Below are 21,148 nucleotides of genomic sequence, written 5' to 3'. Positions count from 1 at the left end.
TCAAGAAATGTGTTCAAGACCTATTCCTAATGCTTTTTCAGTTCGTTTCCCCTCCAATGTCCTCACAGTTTGGCACCTACTTCGATTTGAGCTTCCTGGCATTGTTACTCCCATTCAACGGTTGTCATCAAGCTGGTTTTTTACAGTGTGATCAAGATTATAGGTTGCATTTCAAATTAAGTCAAAACTGATGCGGATGTTGCTAGATAAAAGGATTTCCTGAATAGCAACCAGATAATGCCCACACCTACACAGGAAGACTTCTGAAGAGAGTATGTGTCCCCTAAGGCAGCGAGTAAATCACTGTACATTGTGACCGGGGCACAAAAGTGACGTTGGAGAGTGTATCTACGCCATAACCTCAAAGGAAATTCCTATTCAGAGGCCATAAAAGAGCGCCTTAGTCCACTATCGCTGTGGGGCCAATTACAGAAAGAGAGAATGGATTAAGAGAGAAAACAGTGAGGAGAAAAGTGGAGAGTGTACAGGTGAAGTCCTATGGCTATGGAGGTTTGCTCAGCTGTGCGGTATTCCTTTCTGTGCCCCACCCAGTAACCAAAGGTTGGGATATCTTTCCATTTCGCACTTCCCCACCCTCTCTCTCGCTGTCTACATCTCTCTCTCTCTCGCTCTCTCTTTCATATTTGCACAGGTGAGAGGACAGCGATCCAATAGGTGTGGGTGGGAGACTTGTACGGCAGGTTTGCCTGCCTGGTGGAAGGAGTTCAACTGTGGACTGTAGATGGATGGAGATCTGATGACAGGGGCCCAGCCAGCCTTTTGTCTGGATAGACAGACAGCAAACACACCAGAGTTCAAAACTGGAAGAATTCCATCAATAAGTGATACACTCTGAAGATCCCTGAAGATTTGGAAAGGCCTGAAATAACTTATAGCAAGGAACACAACTGTACCAACAATGACAAATAGGCGGTGCATGCCACAAACCTGTCAGACACAAATAATTATAGAAAGACGCACAGAGCATGCAAGGGAAGAGGGAGACACCCAACGAAGGAAGGGCTCATGACGGGGAGGCAAGTCGAGCCACAGAGGAGTCATAGGGGTGGGGAGGTGTTGCTCTCAGGGCCAAAAGTTCAGAGTGAGGCAAAGTGAGTCGGTAACACAAGCCACCATGTGCCAGAGTCTCACGTGTTCCGCTCATTGTCTTAACAGGCTACAGCTCGGGTTTCTGGGGCATCAGGAGCTAACGTCCAAGGGGTAGTAGACAGTCGAGGGGTACGTCAAGGGTGCCTGGGCCAGGCGCTTCTGACCTACCCCCCTTCACCTGTTTACCCTTTGGACTCTACGCCACGTCCTTCAAAGGTAAATACACAATATGAGTGCATGCATGCGTGATACGTCAACACACATGCGAGAATTGCGCAAACACTGGAGTGCCCGCTCAACATTGGCACTTGACTTTTATTGTGCAAGAGTTAGAAAAAATATGCAAGTGGCCAAACAGGATTCAAGGATTATTTATTGTCATACCAGTAAACTGTTACATGACACGGTATGAAATTCTGTACTTGAGGCCCAGTTGACGCTGAAACATAGAAACATATAAAAGTACAGTGCACTGTGAGCGGAAATCAAACTGAGGCTTTTCTTATTAGACAGAACTCATTCGGGGCCTTTGCTGGAAAAAAAAACAAAAACACTATTGCAATATCATGCAAAGCAACCAGAGGAACGAGTTGTAAATCACCATAATTACCATTACGCCCATGTCAGGAGACTCTCGCTTAGATACATGAGGGGAGATTATCAGACATGAGGATATGTACACCGGGGGCAATTTCCTTCCCTCCGTCTCTCTACTACTCTTCCTCTCCCTCTTCCTCCTCCTCGTGTGCAATTCCTCCAGAGGCTCTTGATCTGATTCACAGCTTAGTCAGTGAAATGTTAGCCTTCAGCACCCTCTGTCATTGTTTGGTTTGAGAGCACCTGAGTTCAAGCTCCTTCACTGCCACCAGTGTGTAGTTTCACTGAGCTGACGTAGTGCGTTCAGTATTATAAAACTCACTTCTGGAAAACTGACTTAAAAGTCAGATTCAATATCATAATGCTTTCAAAGTCACTGAAAAAAAGCTTGATCACCACTAGTAGTGAGGTGTACTTCCGCGAAAAGTTCTACGGCGCCTAGGAGCGTAAACTACGCACAAACCTGGGCTTGTCTTTTCAATGTGCACGCAGCTGTGATAATTACATGATTAAGTGAATCGTCCCACAAGCCGGCAGCACCATGTGGCACCGTTTAATGACTGATTCCCCCATTAAGGTCAGATTACGCTAATTAAGAGAAAGTACCTTATAATCTTGGAGTTGATGTTCTTTTGACTGAGGCGAAGCAGCAACAAAACAGTCAAGGTAATCTACAAACATACAGACAGGTGTGATTAAGTTGAGCTAACATACAGTGGATGCAGCCTAATGTTTAAGTTTCTTTAAGGGGGGTTGGTAGTATTGTAGTATGTCATTAGTGTACTTAAGGACTGGCGACATGTCCAGGGTGTATCCTGTCATCACCCATGGTTAGCTGGATAGTTGGATGGATGGATGGATGGATGATGTATTGAGGTCGATTTTTTGGTTTGCTGTACTTTAGTATATATTTCAACATTTTTTCTAACCATTTCAAAACAAATATCTATAGATTTCAACTCCCGAAATCCTTCAAACTAAAATACTAAAATAATAATAATAATAATAATAATAATACACAGATTTTCAAAGGTTTTGTCAATAGATAGATAGATAGATAGATAGATAGATAGATAGATAGATAGATACTTTATTCATCTCCAATTAGGGATATTCAGAATATTCAGAAAGTTACATTTCCATCCAAGTCTTAGCCACTTTTTTTCCACACATATAGTGCTACTGTAATGCCGCCACAGAAATAAACAAAATACAGTGAAGAAGACATGAAGCATGCGCATGCCGCTCTAAACACACACAATACTAATTATGGATGCACAAGCCAGAAAATAGTATTTTGTGCAGAATGACAATGAAACATAACTTCTTCTTCTTCTCACACTAGATTATCAAACCAACAAATTAGGCCCTGTCCACAGAAGCCAAGACAATCTTCTTCTCCCTGTTCTTCTTAAAGTTTCCCGTCCACACAATGAAAATGAATCAAACGGATGTAGTCCATATGCCAGGCTTATAGGTGGCGGTGTAACACTGCGACATAAATGCACCAAAACCAGAGAAGAAGACAGTGCATGAAAAAATCTTCCTATTTGAGAAATTCAACATCTCGTCTTATTAAACGAAATAGTATCAGTAGCTTCTGCCGCATGACCTGGCGCATGTAGCTCACTATTGTTGTTCTTGAGAGGCGTCGCAGAGAAGATCGCAGGGTTAGCAGGGCGAGAGGTGGGGTGTTCACATCCACTCGTCAAACTATGTAATTTACAGGCTTTTAAAACGTTGCGCCGTGTGGATGATCAGCCAAAAATGTAGTTACATGAAACAGTGTTGTCGTGTGAACAGGGCCTGAGACGAGAATGAGAAAAATCTGTTGAAACAAGCTGAGTCGCTTCTGTAGCACGAACACAACCCTGATTCGCCATTGTTGTGTTGTTGGTTGCCAGGGTTACCACATGCAGGTTAAGGGAGTAGGACGTCTTTGACGTTTGACAGACGGTATCTTAAGATGTTCCTTATTTTTCCGATCTCTGATTTACTGCCATCTTTTTGTGGCAACACCACTAATGAAGTCAAACAGGAAAGACAGTTTATCATTGCATAACACACTCACCAATGCTGACTTGCCGTGTAACTTCCCAACTGAGTGAATTTACAAACTGAAAACGCATGTGATATAATGCATATTACTTGTTTAAATATTTGGATTTGAAAAAAATGTTAGTCCACATTCGTTCTTGATAGTACAAATGTGGGATAATATTAACTGAGCACTTAAAAATGAAATAATTAAGAAAAGAAATGTGTACTTGTGAAACGATAACACTATAGGATGCAATAATAATCTCTAATAAAAGTGGCCTTCCTCAAGGAAATGCAGTGGTAACCTCTGTGCACTGGGATTTGAACCTGCACCACAAAACACACAAGTCCACTTTTTTAACCACAAGAACACCAGCGGCTGCACTTGAAAATATTAATATTATAAACTCTGGCTATACTCTAGAAGTATAGTATGAACACATGAACACATACATCACAAACTAAGAATTTTTTATTTCTTTGTTTGTTGTTGTTTTTGTTCAGTTTCTCCTACTCTGTTGCTCTATAGTCCATCCGTCTCACTCTGGTGACTTGAGCTGGATTTGTGATCCCGGTGATCTCTGAATCTCTGAACACACACAGCCTGGAATCACTATGATGTCATCAGGATTCCATGAGGCCGACACAATGACCGTCTCCACGACAACAGAACCCAGTCGGCTATGGGATAGTGTGTGTGGGTGTGTGTGCGTGTGTGTGTGTGTGTCCTCATTTGGGAAATCAACACAGGCTATAAGAATGGAATGTAAGGCCTAATTTACACGATGCTTTCTTGTGAAAACGTTGAAAACTTTCATAATGCTTTGGCTGTTTGTTTGCACAACGGTGATGGGAGTCACTGAAAGTGGCACTTTCGTTTCTGACTTTATGTGAACTGGGAAAATGGAGCTTTAGTGAAACGCACATGCGTGCACTGTATCATTTTTTAACCCGGCTCCCAAGGTAGAAAGATTCTTTCACGGCTGCTAATCCACCCTGCAGAGACTGCCGGATGCTACAGAGCCATTTACTGCGCATGCACATCTCTCCCTGCTCATCCAGTTGTAAACAAACATGGCGGCTCGTAGTGGTACGACTCGCGGTCCGTATTCTAGTTTTATCGTCCAGATCAGTAGTTTTAGAATTGAGACTCACCCCTGATAGCATCCGATGCGTCATCAGTCCATGCGGATGTCGGGTGCTCTCCGTTTTCTTCATGTTTATAGTGTATTGTTCTCTGGAGACATCTGTGTAGTTTTATTACAAAATCAAGCAACAGCACCCTCCCGTGGCCCGGCATACCAACTACATCGTTGTCTCTGTGTCCGCTGCTGCAGTGTAAACACACTCTTTTTTTTTAACGGATTAGGTGTTGTCACGTGAAAGGTTGTCATGTAAACGGGGCCTAAGTCACACACTGAGCGGGCCTATATGATGAGGAAAGAGAGCGTGAAAGTTTACATTGTACTCAGTGTGAATGCATGGGTGATTATACTGCAGAAAACATAGCACTAACTTGTGGCTTCACACAAACTACAGCCTTTCAGTGTTTCTGGCATTTCTGTGTATATGCCGATGAAAAACAATGCCATTTCCGATCTGTCCTTGTTGTGTACACAGGGCCTTTGTCAATGAATTGTTCCACAAAGCATATAAATATTTGTGTGTGTGTGTGTGTGCGTGCGTCCTGTCCAGTCTACCTTGTGAGATCGAATGCTGGGTATCACGTGCATCAGATATTTACAAGACTGGAAGGACAAGAATTGTGTGAATATGAAGACGTAAGTTGTGCTTATCCACCTATGTTTGGTAATTAACAACTCTCCATAACACAAATCAAACTTTGTGTAGTGTAATGCTAGGTGAGGTTAGATTATGTTGACCCGCTTGTGTCATTTGTGTTATTATAACAAAAACATTTCCATAACTGACCTGTTCCCTCAGTGGAGGGAAATATCACTAAATAGGTTTTAAAATGAGCTTTTAGAGTCTCTATAAGAAGCCCTGATTAACAGATACAATAAAAAGGTATCACAGGAAAAAATGGATCAACAGGCTGCAAGATCGTCATCAACAACTTTAATTACCCCGTCTACAACCAAAAATGTTCTCAAATGAAATGAAATTCATCTAACGTCTACATATAAAAACGTCAAAGTGAGATCTTTACCGCCTTCGTCCATACCCCCTACGGCTGTTTGCTATAGACAACTGTCTTTACCATAACATCTGCATAGATAAGCAAGTCTCTCTCCATGGGAGGCAATGAGATGCCAGCTACTGGTGCTCAGGCTAATGGTCCCCCACTGTGTGAACAGCAGAAACTATGAATTCAAGCTACCGATGGGATAGGTGGGAAATAGTCGCACCTGATCAGCTACTGAATGCGTTAGTATCGTAATGTGTGAAATGGCGGAAAATGATAGGGGCGACAAAAAAAAAGAAAAAAAAAAGAAACACTGGGCCATGTCCATCACCAGAGGCGATAGGACGGTGAAGTGAAACCGGATCTTTGGAAAATTCCTACCAAATGTACAGAGAGGAGAACAGTGTGTCCTGTGGTTGAAGAAACTCCTTGTGTCCCTGCAGTTTCATTGTAGTGTTTGCATTTAACGTTTACTTTATAAGAGTTGGTAGCAAATGTATAGGCAAAGTTCCACTTGCAAAACATGAATAAAGAGAAAATCCCCCAAAAGTTACTGTTTACAACACAAAAAATTTGACACATTTTTTAGCTGCAAACCATCTTTTTGTGTGGAACGGCAGAGTGGCCCTCATCAGTACATCATTTCCTTCTGCACTCACTGTAGATATTCAATGGCTGTTTCCAATGAAGACACTGAATGATATAATTATTGGTGGGGTATTAAGCAAATATTTTCTGTTTATTCTTGTGACCCAGATGCAGATCAAAAGCATATTTCCTGACCGATTCATGTAGGAAAACAGAACACTTCAAAGGAACACATAATTGCGTGCCACAGTGGCAACACAGGTACGTTCAGGGTGGACAAATGAAGTTAAATCCTTTGGTGCACAAGATCAACAAGAAACCAAAGCTCTCTACATTCACAGGGTACATCAAAGGTTCTCTTGTATAGCATAAAAGAAATACTGCTTTATAGTCTTGGATGTTATTGGAAGTCTGAATTTTCTTAGGTCAGTCTGTGCTATTTTGTCTGCCACCGCCATTTCATCTGCTACTGCAAAAGTTATCAAAGCCATGGGTGAAGTCTAGTTTTCCTCCACATTTTGAAACCTCCAGGGAGCCCTGTGACACTGTGTGGTGGCGTGAATGCTAACATGACTCAATCTGTATGCCACAGAGAAAAAACAATCCATGCTAATCTGCCACCACAGACAGGAGTCCAGTTAGGCCAATCAGTAGACGAATCATCTGGAGTGGAGAGGGCTCAGGGAAGCATAGTCAGGGCCCTGATTGCAGCAGAGGGTGATTTACAGCTCGAGAACAATGATGGCCGCCTGGGTCAGCACTGATGGAGGGGCTCTGACTGAAAAGGCACAGACAGCTCATACTCACCTGACATTCATACCCTAATGTGCATACATGCATGTGCACATGCGCAGGAGCGTCGCACACGGCCGCCACCAAAAAACACCCACATCAGCACAAAAACTGTTGGGCTCAACCTTGGAAGGCTCACTCGTTGACCCAAACACGCCCCCGAGGCTCGCATCTGACCCTCCGCATTTCACGAACAACGCATAAACCAAAACAACTCAGCAAGCCACTTCCTATGAACTCAGCACAGATAAAACGGGAAGATACCTTTGCCCCGCAGCAGCGTATGTAAATACGACGGGAAAGGCCGAGGTTTGCATGAATGAAAAAAGGGAGGGGGTTCAGATGTTAAGTGCGCATGGGGGGGCAGCGGGAGAGAGAGGCAGGGAGCTGGGGGTGTCACCCTGAAGAGTTTTCTTTAGGGCACCCCTTTGATCTGCCCAGTCATCATTTTGGAAAAGACGAAAGACCCAAAGGGATGAAAGGTCTCCGCGAGTTGACCCTGTGGTCGCTGTGGCACAGGCAGCATGGGTACCTGTGTGGGGCTTTAAACCATGATTGACTAGACCAAAATGAAAAATAAAAAAAAAACGTTCTTATTTAATTTTCTTTGCTATTATTTTGAAACAAGTGAATTAATTATATACAAAGGAAAATAAATATGGATGAAGACTTATAAATAAATGTAATTAAACTATTTGAATCTTTTTATTAATTTTTTTCAAATAATGCAAAAGTGAATTTCAGGATTACCAAAGTTTTGGATTCAGCCATTCAAAGTGGGGTCTTGCAACACCTTCATGACAGAGGCAGTAAACATCACAGCTGAGGGGATAACTAACATCCTGCTCCGTGTTCGGCCTTCTACTGAAACGTCAGTCTTTTCTTGTCTCAGTTATGGACACATGACCGAAGTGATGAATGAATGTTTAGACATCCATTTAAAAAAAGCAAGTCCAACAACTTTGAGTACTTGTATTAGGTCCTGCAGTAATTAGGTGCTTATTTAAAATTGATCTGTTCCTACTTGCACTTGGAGCAGACAGTGATATAAAGTTAGAGTTAATTCAGGGTTTGCTTTAAAGTGGCCGCACTGTTGCCCCAGGTCCTGCGTGGGAGTTGAGAGTTTGGTTTTGACGTGCGATACAACACGGATTAGATTGCTCCCAGGTTCTGGTATAGGCAGGTGAGCACATGCACGTGTGCCCCCCTGTGTATCCATGTTTTAGACACAAACATGGTAACAAACTCACAGGTCACACGGTAATCACACTCATTGACAGAACTCTGTTAGGGACGGTCCACGGCTGAAATTAGGTAGAAAAACTATAAAAAACTATATTTTGAAAAAATAAGAATAAAAAATACTAACACTTAAATTTTAGAAAGGTTTTCAAGTTGTAAGACTGCCAGTGTGTTTTGTAAATAAAGATAAAGTGGGCTAATGAGACGGATACTGGAAACCATGACTACGTTTGGCAAATACATCCTGTTTTACACCTTTAGGGCATGACTCATAACGCCCAAAACCAACACCTAATAGTTTGAAAGTTCTGTTTTGGTAGGTTCCCCTTTTTCATGCTGCTGAGAATAAATGAGAAAATCTCAGTAGTCTGTTGTACTGTACACCCCGGAGCCTGGGGGGGGGGGGGTGTAGTGTAGGTGAGAAGGCAACAGGGGAGGTGGTGCTGGAGGAGATTTTTAGGGTGCCTCAAGTTTTTTGGGGCTGAGTGGGTCTATTTAGCCCCCAGCAGATTGCCCCCTCCCTCCCCACCCACACCTCCCCTTCCCTCCCCTCCACCTCCTCCTCCCCCACCCATCTCCTCCCCCTGGCTTTGTGCGCCCTGAGCCCACTCCTCCCCCTTTTGTCACCCGGGCATTCCGCTTTGGTTAGCACACACAATGGGCGCTCAGTGCTCACCCTCCTGACACTGCATTCTGCCTGTGCACCAGGGAGTGGGCACGGGAAGGGGGGGGGGGGGGGGGGGGGGGGGGGGGGGGGTCCGGGGGGGAAGGGTTAAGGGATGACAGCAACTAACCCCATGTGACCAAAATGCCATCAAGTATCAACTACCCCCTCCTCCTCCTCCTCCTCCTCCTCCTTTACAAAGACCATCGTCTAACTTCACCCATCCATACAGATGGGCAGTAAAGCCAGTGCCAGTGGGCCTGGTTGGCACAGCTGAAAAACAAAACCTCGACTTCACTGGCCAAACAAACGAACAGGTGTCTCTTACGGCTGACTGGCGATATGGAAGCCCGCCTTCACCCGCTCGCCTCTCCGTGTGCCCGGCTACATGTGTGTTCCCTTCATCTTTATACTGCTGGGCACACATCCTAAACGGAATTTTAAGACCTGGCTTCAGACATTTTTGTCTGAAAATTAATCCCCTACATCGACAAAGTAAAAACTGGCACAGTTGCAAGTCCAGGCTTTGCTGCCTTGACATGTTTATCAAAGATCTTGGAACCCGTCTCGGGCCTCCAGCCGCTTGCCCTGCTGATATGATGGCAGAGTTTGACATCTCATGGCTTATGCTATTTGTTAAATAGCTGCATGTGCATACGTCGCAAACAGATGCTTTCAGATTTCATGTGTGGGTGAGTCTGCAAGCCACAAACATGCAAACAAATGCAAACTTTAATGAAATCTATTACGTTCGCAATGCGTCCTGATGTGATTGTTCCCCACAGCGCGCCGCATGATCCTGCGTCACCTGGAAGCTTCTTGCAAGAAGTTGAGAATAAGTCACAGGTCCATGGAACCGACTTGACGTTTGATTCCCATTTAAGTAAAGTAACCAGTGGGGTGCAGGAGGATGACTGGATCTGTACGTGTGTGTGTGGCAGAAGCTCAAAGGCTGGTGGGGGTTAGTTTGAGTTTCAAAGACCCTGCTTGTTCGCCCATATTTCACACCACGGTGACATCTTAAAGCCTAGACAGGCCTGGTTGCTTCACCCTCTCTTTCACTTTCTGCGAAAAAAAATGCGAGGGAGGGGGCACTGAAATATATGCAAATGGTCCCCTAGAGGGGATACGAATTTTATGGGTTTAGAATTTAGTTCAGCCAACCTGAATAATCAAATGTGGGAACAAAAAAAAGAAAACTACCCCCCACCCTCCTCCACCATTCCTGCATCAGAACTCCATACCTCCAGCTTCAACCCCCCACCTCAGGCCTCATCTCTGCTCCCTCTTGCCAGATCTTCACATAAGAGGAGCCCGGCACCTCCAAACTCTTGTTAGGATCTCCTTACGGGGCAAGGGAAGGGAAGAGAAATGAGGGGGGGGGGGGGGGGGGGGGGGGGGGGGGGGTTGAGGAAACGAGAGGAGAAGAGGGGCTAGTGTACCTGATCAGGCAGAACTGCTGGCTCCTGATTACGACACCATTTTCTCAGCGGGCTTCCCAGCCTCATCCTGCTTCTGTGAATATGGAGCATAGGGCCAGCCAATCCCCACAGCGCTGCCTCTCATCTAATGGCAGAATTAAGACCGTTTAGAGTGATTTCCTCTGCCTTCATGGTCGCTTTCTGAAAGAGCTGAATCTTTTTTCCTTTACGCCGATTTACAATGTGGGGGGTCTGGCATGCAACTGGTGAGAGAAAAGTTCTACATGACTGAACATAACATTACAACAGGTGGGGTATTGAACAGAAACTCTGCAGAACATGGCTGGGAACAAATTTAGCTCTCATTTATATATCCCTATTAACCTAAACTACCTTTTCAGTTTGATCAGAAAGGAACACAATGGTTCCACACTTACCTTGATATGAGTTTGTGACCATCCAACCAGACTCCCAGTGCAACACTCCGACACACATTACACATATAATATATTTCATTTTATATTAGATTACATTAGAAAGGAATGGTCTGGAAAACACGAGTTTATATAATTTTTTGACCATAGAAAAGTTTTGTCTTACATGCAATTTCTGAGGCATTTTGTTTCCATTGTTGGTTGAGATGAATATATATAAACAAGTTGTCTTAAAAGTGATTAAAGGTCATTAATTTGTTTTCAGCCGACCAATGTCAGTAAAACATATTTGGCAGGTGCATTGTCACTTCAGTTGGAAACTTAATTTAAAGTAAACGTGGTAATAATTTAAAAGAATATAGTACACAGAAGAATGGTCAGTAGGTTTAATGATTTGTTGATGAATATATCTTAGGATTACGTAAGATTTACTGATTAAAATTGTACTCTTATTATTAGAAAGTGTCAAAAAAGTCAAAGACTGAGATTTCCCAAATAGAATATGGAAAAAAAAAGGAATAGACACTGAATAATAGTTCATTTTTATTTGACCACTACTCTTTTGAGTATTTGTCTCTTTCAAATGAAAACAATGCATCTCCAACCTGATTTTGTTCAATATTTCATATGTACAAAAAAAAAAAGTATCTTTAATTAGTGGAAAGGCTGATTTTTTTAACTATTAAAGTTAAGATCTCAAAAAGGTACTATTACAAAAGGCTTTATCCAGGGCTCAAAGCGTTAAGGGATGTAAAGTTGTCACATAACAGAGAGGTTGTTTAAATTTACATACATGAGGCCACTAAATGGAAGTGCCCAGCTTTAAAAGCTCATCATGAGTCGTTATAATCAACCTGATCCGTGCTGACACTAACCCAAACAGTGTTCAAATCTGGACTTAAATCTGCTTAAACTCGCTCTCTCGATGTCAAACTGCATTACATCAAGCCCATCACTCTGAAATATGGCATAGCACCATATCAAACAACCACAGTTTGAACCTGTTGCTTTTGTGTTCCCCATGCCGTCTAATGATCGCCCCACTTTTCCTCCAACCTCCAGTAGACAAATCCTTCAGCTTTATTGCCCAGACTCAAGGGCTGCAGGTGCACAGGCCACAAAAGGGTGGAGGAGGGAGTGCGGGGCTGGAGGAGGGGAAGGGATGGGAAAGAGAATGGTCAGTCGTGAGATAAGAGGGGAAGGAACAGAAACCCCAACCGACCCCCCCCCTACTCTGGGTTAACCTCCATATCCACCCAGTCCTTCCCCTCCACCTCGGCTCCGCCGCTGCCCTGCAACACCTCTCTGTTTTGCTCTGCTGGCGTGCCACACGTGAGAGGAGTGCAAAGTGCGAGTGGCGCTGCCTGGTGCTACCAGGCCTTCCTGGGTGTGTGTGTGTGTGTGTGTGTGTGTGTGTGTGTGTGTGTGTGTGTGTGTGTGTGTGTGTGTGTGTGTGTGTGTGTGTGTGTGTGTGTGTGTGTGTGTGTGTGTGTGTGTGTGTGTGTGTGTGGCAGAGGACGGGGCAGGCGTGGCAGACTGGCCATGTGGCGGGAGAGGCCCTTTTCTTCTAAAGCAGTAGAGGAGCAGTAATGACTGTGAGCTACAGCTGTGCCTACTGAGGCTTGCCCTACCTTGCCCTGCAGTGGCCCCTCAACCTCATCTGAGCGCGCCGCCTTCTGCTTCTGGCCACTGCTGCGACTGGAAGCGGCAAACATCAGTGTGAGGTGACAGATTTAAAAAAAAAAAAAAAAAAAAAAAGAAACGACAGATGCGACGGTGATGTTTCCTCATTAAGAAATCAATATTTAGTCTTTCCACTTTCCTAAACACCACATACAGCTGTGGCAGTCACTGGTTTGCATTAAAAAACTGAGCTAAGATCAATGATTATAGCATTCAGAGCCAAAATGAGCTTTCTCCGAGCATTTCCTGATAGTTTCATTGGATGTGTTATTCATTTTCCTGCAACATGAACAGAGGTGAAAGTTTGAGAGAAATAATCTAAGAAACAATTTATCTACGTCAACTCTTCACCTGCAACATTATAAATAAAACAATGAAAACTATTTATGTTCCTTCATTTAGGAAGGGACATAACAGTTTGGCTATACATTTAAGTTGTTAATTATTTACAACTTCAAATAGTGGTGATCAACAAAAAAACAAATCGCAATCATTCAATCAGTTTTCCTTTTAGTTTTTTTATTATTATTAGCTGCTGCTTTCGTCCTTTAGGTATCTTTCAATCAGTCCATATCCTCTCCTCTGGCATCGATATTATAATTTCAGCCTATTTATAAATAGGTAGACAACCGTGCATTGTCTCTTCAATATAAACGTAAGATGTAAACATCAGAGCTGGGCTTGCATCCAGAGAAATGTCGACTTGTAAAACAGGTAACAAAATCAAAACAGCTTTGCTGTCAAACAGGCTGTGAGAGTTTGTCCCTAAAATGACTAAGTTTATTGTAAGGCCCGAAGGGGACACACCGTGTCAAGTGAATATGACTAAGTTTCCAATGTGGTGCCATTGAGGAAACACCAGTTGCAAAAGAAAAGAAATCATTTGAGATTTACTGCAACAGGTCCGTGATGTCTGGGTCTCCCGCGAATTTCCACCTGTAGACAAAAAGCCACACTCGTTACTCTCTTTTCCGAAATCATACCAGCTCTTGATCACGTCAACGTACAATGACACTCCGATGTGTTATTGGAGCTGCCGCTGTGCTGGGAACACACCCTCGGGGACAGGAATAACAGGCCACTCCACAGCATGAGGACATCTGAGACACAGTGGCACCATACAAGCACGATGACTCTTTAACGTCTCCTTATCTTCATCCTAAGCCCGGGCCGTTTCACCGTCGGCTACTGTTTACACCAACCAAGAGTCAAGAGCAAAAGTAGAAAATGGACTTTCTTCATCCTGAGAGACTAAAGTCCACTAGAAGGCCATTGAGGAAGGTTTCTAGTGTGGAGGGAGCCTCGGATTGAATAAGGATTGAAATTTACATGACAACTTAGGAAAAATGCTTTTTTATTACTCATTCATCCCCTAAATCACTTTACTCCCCCACCTCTTTTCCTCCGCCGGAGCTATTAAATCACCATCTTGACCTGGCGACCTGGGGCCGCAACCATAAAGAGCCCCCTGTGGGTCAGAGGCCTGATTGTAACATTTGAATATGAAATGGACTGGTTGGGCCTGGAAACAGCCCCATGCGCTGAGACACAGGCTGACCCCCAGGAGAGAGAGGCCTGCCTGGGCAGCCCGAGGCCCAGAGGCTCCCTCTTCTCTCAGCGAGGATTTACTTGGACTTGAGATGGGAGGCAGCGAGAGGGCTGAAGTCGGGGGGTGGTGGGGGAGATGGGTGAGGATGGGGGGGGGGGGGGGGGGTGAAGAAGGGTAGGGGTTGAGCGAGAGTGAGGGAGAGGAGAAAGAGAGAGGGCAGACATTTGAATAAGACAAGAAGCGAGTGGTGTTTGCATGACAAAGAAGCCCGCCATCTCCCCTGATTGGTGTCACAGCGCGGCACTAAAGCCATGCAACCCCCCCGGGGTGGGGTGATGTGTGGAGCAAAGGCATGTTTATGCATCCAAGGTGTGATATCGGGGAGGGACAGTGGGGGCTTGTCGTCGAGTTTCGGGTTAAGAAGTTTATGTGCATATCCTTTAAGGAAGAAGTTTGCATTTTTCTGACGACTCACTAACGACTGCAAAGGAAAATCACGCCTGTAGATTCCGTTCTCTCTTAAAACACCTAGTTGAGAGTAGAAACAGCTGTCATATTCAAAGATTAAATTATGTTTCCTAAAACATAGTCGCATGTTTGATTAATAAAGTAACAAGCGTATCTTTTTTTTATGATTTACAAGGAAAATGAACCAATTCAAATCTAAATGAACCGTAAAAAGTGTTGTGAATCCACTGTATCAAAAGTAGACCCGTCGTTGATTATATTTACACAATACAGTCCTGAGTGAAAACTTTTCCACCCACGTTTATCACTTCCCAAATAAGTTTGGGCAATTTGGGTGTTGTATGGACTTGTCGAGTTGTCCGTACACCCTTGTAAAATGGCCTGGCATGTCGCAATGTTTCCTGATCTCAACTTGTATCAAATTTTACAAACACTGATTGAAAACCAGAGGATGAAAATTCCTTAATTCAAATAAAACAAACAAACAAAAAAAACTGCTAATCAGAATTGAAATTGTTATGTTGTCTGAAATGCATTCAATGAAACTGAAAGACATTATATAACGATCTACTAATCTCTAAATTGAACTGAAAACAGTAAAAATGTAAGATGTATGATGTTAAAAAAAAAAAGTCTTGATTCGCCTGATTTGCTCAACTTTTTAGAGTAATTAACACGGTAAAAAAAGAAAATAAATAAAAAAGCGTCACAGACTGGCCCGGACACAATTAAAGAAAACCATCCACTATGAGCCGCTGAAGCCAATCGCAGCTGACTATGGGTGAAGGCAGAGTTCAGGTCGATCACAGCGAATAACAAAAGAAGGACCGGGACAAATTTGCATTCATTTCTACAGGCAACCTCGAGTCATGTTTTTCGGACTGTTGGAGAAAACTGTAGTACCTGGGGAAAACCCCCCATGGTGAGAATATGCAAATATCAAAGAAAAAAGTAGGGACGCAACGATACCGATACCGGGATCGGGTATCGGTGCAATATCAGGCATGACCAAGGCACTGATACCACTTTACTGCAGCAGAACCCGACCCAGTGCAGGACTCTGCTGTGAAGGTGGAGACCTGCGGTGGTGTGTATTAGCGTCAATAAAAAAAAAGAAAGAAATAAAAAGGTTCATTGGAAGCAGCAGCGGCAGGATTTAGGAATCGCAGCCTGCCACTCCTAAATGATTGTAGAGGAAACCCTGCAGTTTATGACAAAGTTTTATTGAAATGTTTTTTTTACAGTATGTGTGGCAGTGCATAAAAGAACAAATTTTGAATTTCAGTACATCATAATGTAGGAATGTTCAATTAACATCTGTGGAAAAAGATTGAAAAAAAAATAAATGCGTGTATTGGCCTAAGTACTCGGTATCGGTATCTGTATCTTTTCATTATGAGGTTAACCACTACAATACTGTGTGGGCCGCAATTCAGGAAACCCCAGCATGAAAGTGTGAACATCCAAAGTATCTGAACATCTTGAGAAATCCACTGTTTGTGAAAGAAAAAAGTCACAAAACTATAATACATGGCAGTTATCTGGCATTAGTTGTTTATTTGAATAGAATCAGTGCACAGACCCAAGTAAAACACACAAAAGCCAATGTTGGCTTGCTGCAACCACAAATGCAAATGAAATCTCGCCATTGCAAACAACAATAAGATATTAACAAGATGCACTGCTGTAGCTGTAATGCAATGTAATGTAAGCTGTTTACAAGCAAATAAACTGTGTTCTGTCTTGGAATTGTGTTGTAACAGCAGCAAACATCAAATCATCACCTCACAAGAAGAAACACTGAGTACCTGCACAAAACATGGAGCACGTCGAAAAGAAAAAGGCTAAAAGACTGTAAACTTTAATTTAAAATCTTCAATGTCTAACTAAAATAATAGCCCGATGGTGTGCATTTGTGGGCAAATATGCCAAAATACAAAGTGAATATCAGCATTAAGTTCTTCCTCTTCCAGGCAGTTGCATGTTAACAGCAGCCGTGCTGGTAGGAGTTTCTATTGGAGTCTGAAGCAATACCATCAATACTGATTCATGTATACAGCAAATACGGGCGTTTGTCTGTGTGAAGAATCGGGGGCTACCTGCAGCTGTCGGTCATCATGAACTGAGAATTTCTGACACATTATGAAACAAAGACAAGGGAGAGCCTGTGTAGCTGGACGGACAGTAACCCTACTGCAAATAAAACACATGGAAATGATGAGCGGTTCTTTAGTGTGTCTATCTATCTATCTATCTATCTATCTATCTATCTATCTATCTATCTATCTATCTATCTATCTATCTATCTATCTATCTATCTATCTATCTATCTATCTATCTATCCATCTATCTATCTATCTATCTATGCTTACTGGCACCTGGAGGTGAGTCCAACAGAACATCAGCAGCTCAACAGATGAATTTGCAATTTCTATAATGTGTAAATGGACTTTACTTTCTTACAACTTGTTATGTGTTGAGCAGTCTCTATGCATGTTGTGGATCAATGGTTTACCTACAGTATCTAAATCTTTTATGAGATCGACCAACCAACGATGCAAAAACGTAGTGATTGTGATTAATCAAGGGTGAACCAAGATGTACACAGCGGACAGTTCAGGTAATTGCTCGCTACCACCCACATTACTTTCTCGGGTTTTGTTTTGCAAAATAGGTTTCAGCAATTAGGAGAGTTGTATGAACATGTGTAAACGGTCTTTAGTTTCTGATCGCGGCCATTAACTTGTTAAAATGTCAAAATGACTAAAAACTTGACCAAATAATGACGTTATACTAAAATAAAGTACTCCGATCAGCATAATCCTGAGAATTATAAGAATGAATTAAGAGAAATGTTTCGCCTTGCATATAAAGTGTCATGAATGCGATTTATCTTTTTTACCTCCACCTTGTTCTGACATCCATCTTTGAAACTTTTCACCACAGGTGAAGCCACACGAAGTCTTCATTATCCCCCCCCTGTCCTGCTTTCATCCTTCCGCTTTACCCTCTGATAGGAACGACGACAATACAGAAACAGAGATGAGAGGGGATCATATGAGTGGGCAAATTCAGGGGCCATGAAAGGGATTTCACAGCTCAATAAGTTTGGACAATTTGTTTACAATCCCCATTATTGCAGATCCCTTGGGAGTAGGTCTATGCATAAACATTGATGTATTTTCTCTGCAGATTAACGCTGGAGTTGGTCCTACACATGAGAGCGACGCAGGTAAAAATACCACAGGAGGTCAGTGGCGGGTGGGGGGTGGGGGGGGGGGGGGGGGGGGGGGGGTGAAGGAAGTGTGAGTGAGAGTTAGCGAGGTCACAAGCACCCACAGAGGATATACTCACACACACACTGAACCCCCCCCCGCAGACAAAGCCTCCACAGGCTCATCTGGGCAGTGCCGCTGGCCCTCAGGGACACACCTCCAAGAGAGATGGCCTGACTAACTCTCCATGGCAACTAATCAATAAGTGACAGAGTCAGTCAGGACTGACCCGCAGCTGAGTGTGCCCCACCTCCCCCCGCGTTCCCAGGGTTACACTCCCATAAACCACACACACACATATATATATATATGGGGGGGTACACTAAAAAGATACAAAGCCTTCAACCTGTCCCAAACCCTCAGAAAAAAAACAACATCTTCTCTACTCTGAGTGTATTTCATAAAAACAACTTTATTATTTTTTTTACACATTCAGAGGTGATTTTGATGTTGCTTATGCTGCGTGCATGTCTGGGGGGGGGGGGGGGGGGGGGGGGGGGGGGCACGTGCGCACAGGTTGCTGAATGAACGCAGCTTCTGACAATAGTGATATGATCGGAGGGGTTCTGATGGAGTAGAGTCACAACACTGCCTTTGTGTATCTGTCAATCTGGGTTCCCTCTCACTGTCCTCGACAAACACTAATCAATATCTGTGGCCTAGATGAGTGGCCTAATCTTCCCCCTCGCCACCCCCTTAAGTCCGTCTCCCCCAACTCTGCATTGTCTTGCAGCGGTCTCGTACTTACTTCACTGTCCCTAGGCATAGTACATACATCTGCACACATACACTTGGCCCAATTCTTTTTCCAAGGCTTCCAAGACAGGTCAGAAGTGGGGTCAGAACTCTTGTTTGGCAAATTAAAAAGCAACCCTCCATGCTCCAGTGTTCATAGACAAAGTGATGTCCGCCACAGAAAGCGACCATCTGCAGCAGGGAGATTTTTACACAACAGTGACTTGCTCGGCGTCTGAGCTTTCCAGAGCGAACACTGGAGCCAACCGTTTGAATGTAATTGTCATTACAGGTTATTCAGGAAGAAGCCTCTTAATCCAGTTTCTTCCTCGGGTTGCGAGTGATGCGTATGTGCATGCATGTGCGTGCATGCGTATGTGTGGTTCCTCCAACTTCAATCACAAGCGAAAACAAGTTCAAGTAAAGCCCACTAGCGCTTAGCAGAACAAAATGTCAAAGGATCCCCGGCGGAAAAAAAACCTCTGCAAACACACAACCCAGACGGAAAGAAGAAAAACAGATTCCTCCTGTTTCAGCTGCTCATGTGATTTGTATTTGTTTTGTTTGGAACAAAAGCCATAATCCTGTCTTATATTTGACAAGTCTCATATTCACACACACCTGCTGGCACAAGGTAAACACGACTTCAGAGTCAAACACCTTAATGGATGACCCTCGCATTAAAACCTGAGGCGGGATAAACCCTAAAGCAGGCATGTTGACATGATATGGCACAGAGACGTGCCCATTCTGGACGTGATTGATGAGAAGGAGCCACATCACAGGTAACTTGTGAGTTCAGTGTGCTCACAGGTCACACAACATGACGGTGCTTGTCAACACACACCCCCACCCCCCCACCCAACCACAGTTTTTTGACACAGATTGTTGGTTTTATTCCTTGTGAATGTGAATGAAAAAAAATGGTTGTGTGATTTAAAATAAAAAAAATCACTGACATAACGTTGAGCGTAAATTTTGTCTAAAAGTAACTTTACACCATCAACTTATGTTGAGTCCCGACTCTGCAGCATCCTGGGCGCCTGAAAGTCTATAAGGCCCTAATTGATCTAATTTACTCTCCTCTGACATAAACGCGAGTAACTTGCTGCTGGGCGGAGGCTGTTTCTCGAGTAGCGGCATACTTGTCTTTGAAGTGTTTCCCATTCAGCATTCCTTGCGGTGGTGTAAGGCACGTTGATCCAACCACAGCTATCATTAATGAGACGTTTGCATCACGCAACAAGTCTGCCGGTTCAGGCGAGGACCTGAACATTCGGGATGTCCTCAAAGGATGAGAGGTATAAAAATAAAAATGGTCTAATGTGATTTATTTCTTTTTTTTCTCTTGTCTCTTGGTGAGTGGTCTCAGTGAATGAGTGAGCGAGTGTCTGGATGAATGGAGAGGGACACGGAGGACGGTGCGGTGGAGAGGGATGGCTCTCAGTGGGTCAGCCCAAAAGCCCTGACCCCAGGAGGATTTGATGCCATTTTCCCACGCAGGGAGCCGACCTGAGAGGAGCTCGTTAACAACATCTGCCCCAGTTCAGGGAGATTAACCCCCCCCCCATCCCCAACCCCCGCACCTCTACACACACAGTCACCACTCTTCTGTCAATCTCAATACCTCATACAGGTCCTACCGCTGTGGACAGGCCTCCCCAAGCTGGACAGGCCACTCCACATTTTTTCTAGAGTCAAATCAAAAGAGCCGCCTGGAGATCCCGACTGCAGAAGATCTTTAGTCTGGATCTTGCACAGGTGCAATCCCAACCAGCATTCATCCACTCATCCATTACGCTGGAACTATGCTTTTCGGTGATGTCTCGTCTGCACTTCAGAGGAGGTTTCAGATTTGAGCGTGAGATTTAAAAAGAAAAAGAAAAATAGTCGAGCGTGTGTTCCGAAGGTGTGTTTCTGCTGCCAAACCAGTCGAGCAGGAGGGGTGGTGATGTCACAGACGTCAGCCTGTCAGTCGGATTCGTGTAATGACTTTTTTCCACTGACGTAAAAGAAGACATCTGAAAACACACTCCCACCGCGTATGACACCTTGTTCGTACGAGCTCTCGCAAGATGTGTCACTGGCAGGGCATGCTCCGACATACTTTGAGGAGAAACAGGGCGGACGATAACATGGCCTTTGGCACCGCTGCCGTTGAGCTCCGGCCTTTGCGTGCGCCACACGCACGGATAGGTGCGCAGAGGCACACAGTGGCAGGATCCACCGGGAATCCGCTGAATCCATGTTCTACAGGGCTATAATTAGGTTAGTTTTTGGAGAGGGGGTTAAACAAACAGGGGCTGTGAGGTCATAGGCAGATGGAAGTGGGATATGCCTGCACTTGCTGAGTGGGCACAGAGCTCCACATGACAGGAGAGAGAGGCCCTCCGGGCACTCAGCA

Source organism: Lipophrys pholis (assembly GCF_963383615.2).
Source record: "Lipophrys pholis genome assembly, chromosome: 6".
NCBI lineage: Eukaryota > Metazoa > Chordata > Actinopteri > Blenniiformes > Blenniidae > Lipophrys > Lipophrys pholis.
This window is presented reverse-complemented; position numbering follows the sequence as displayed.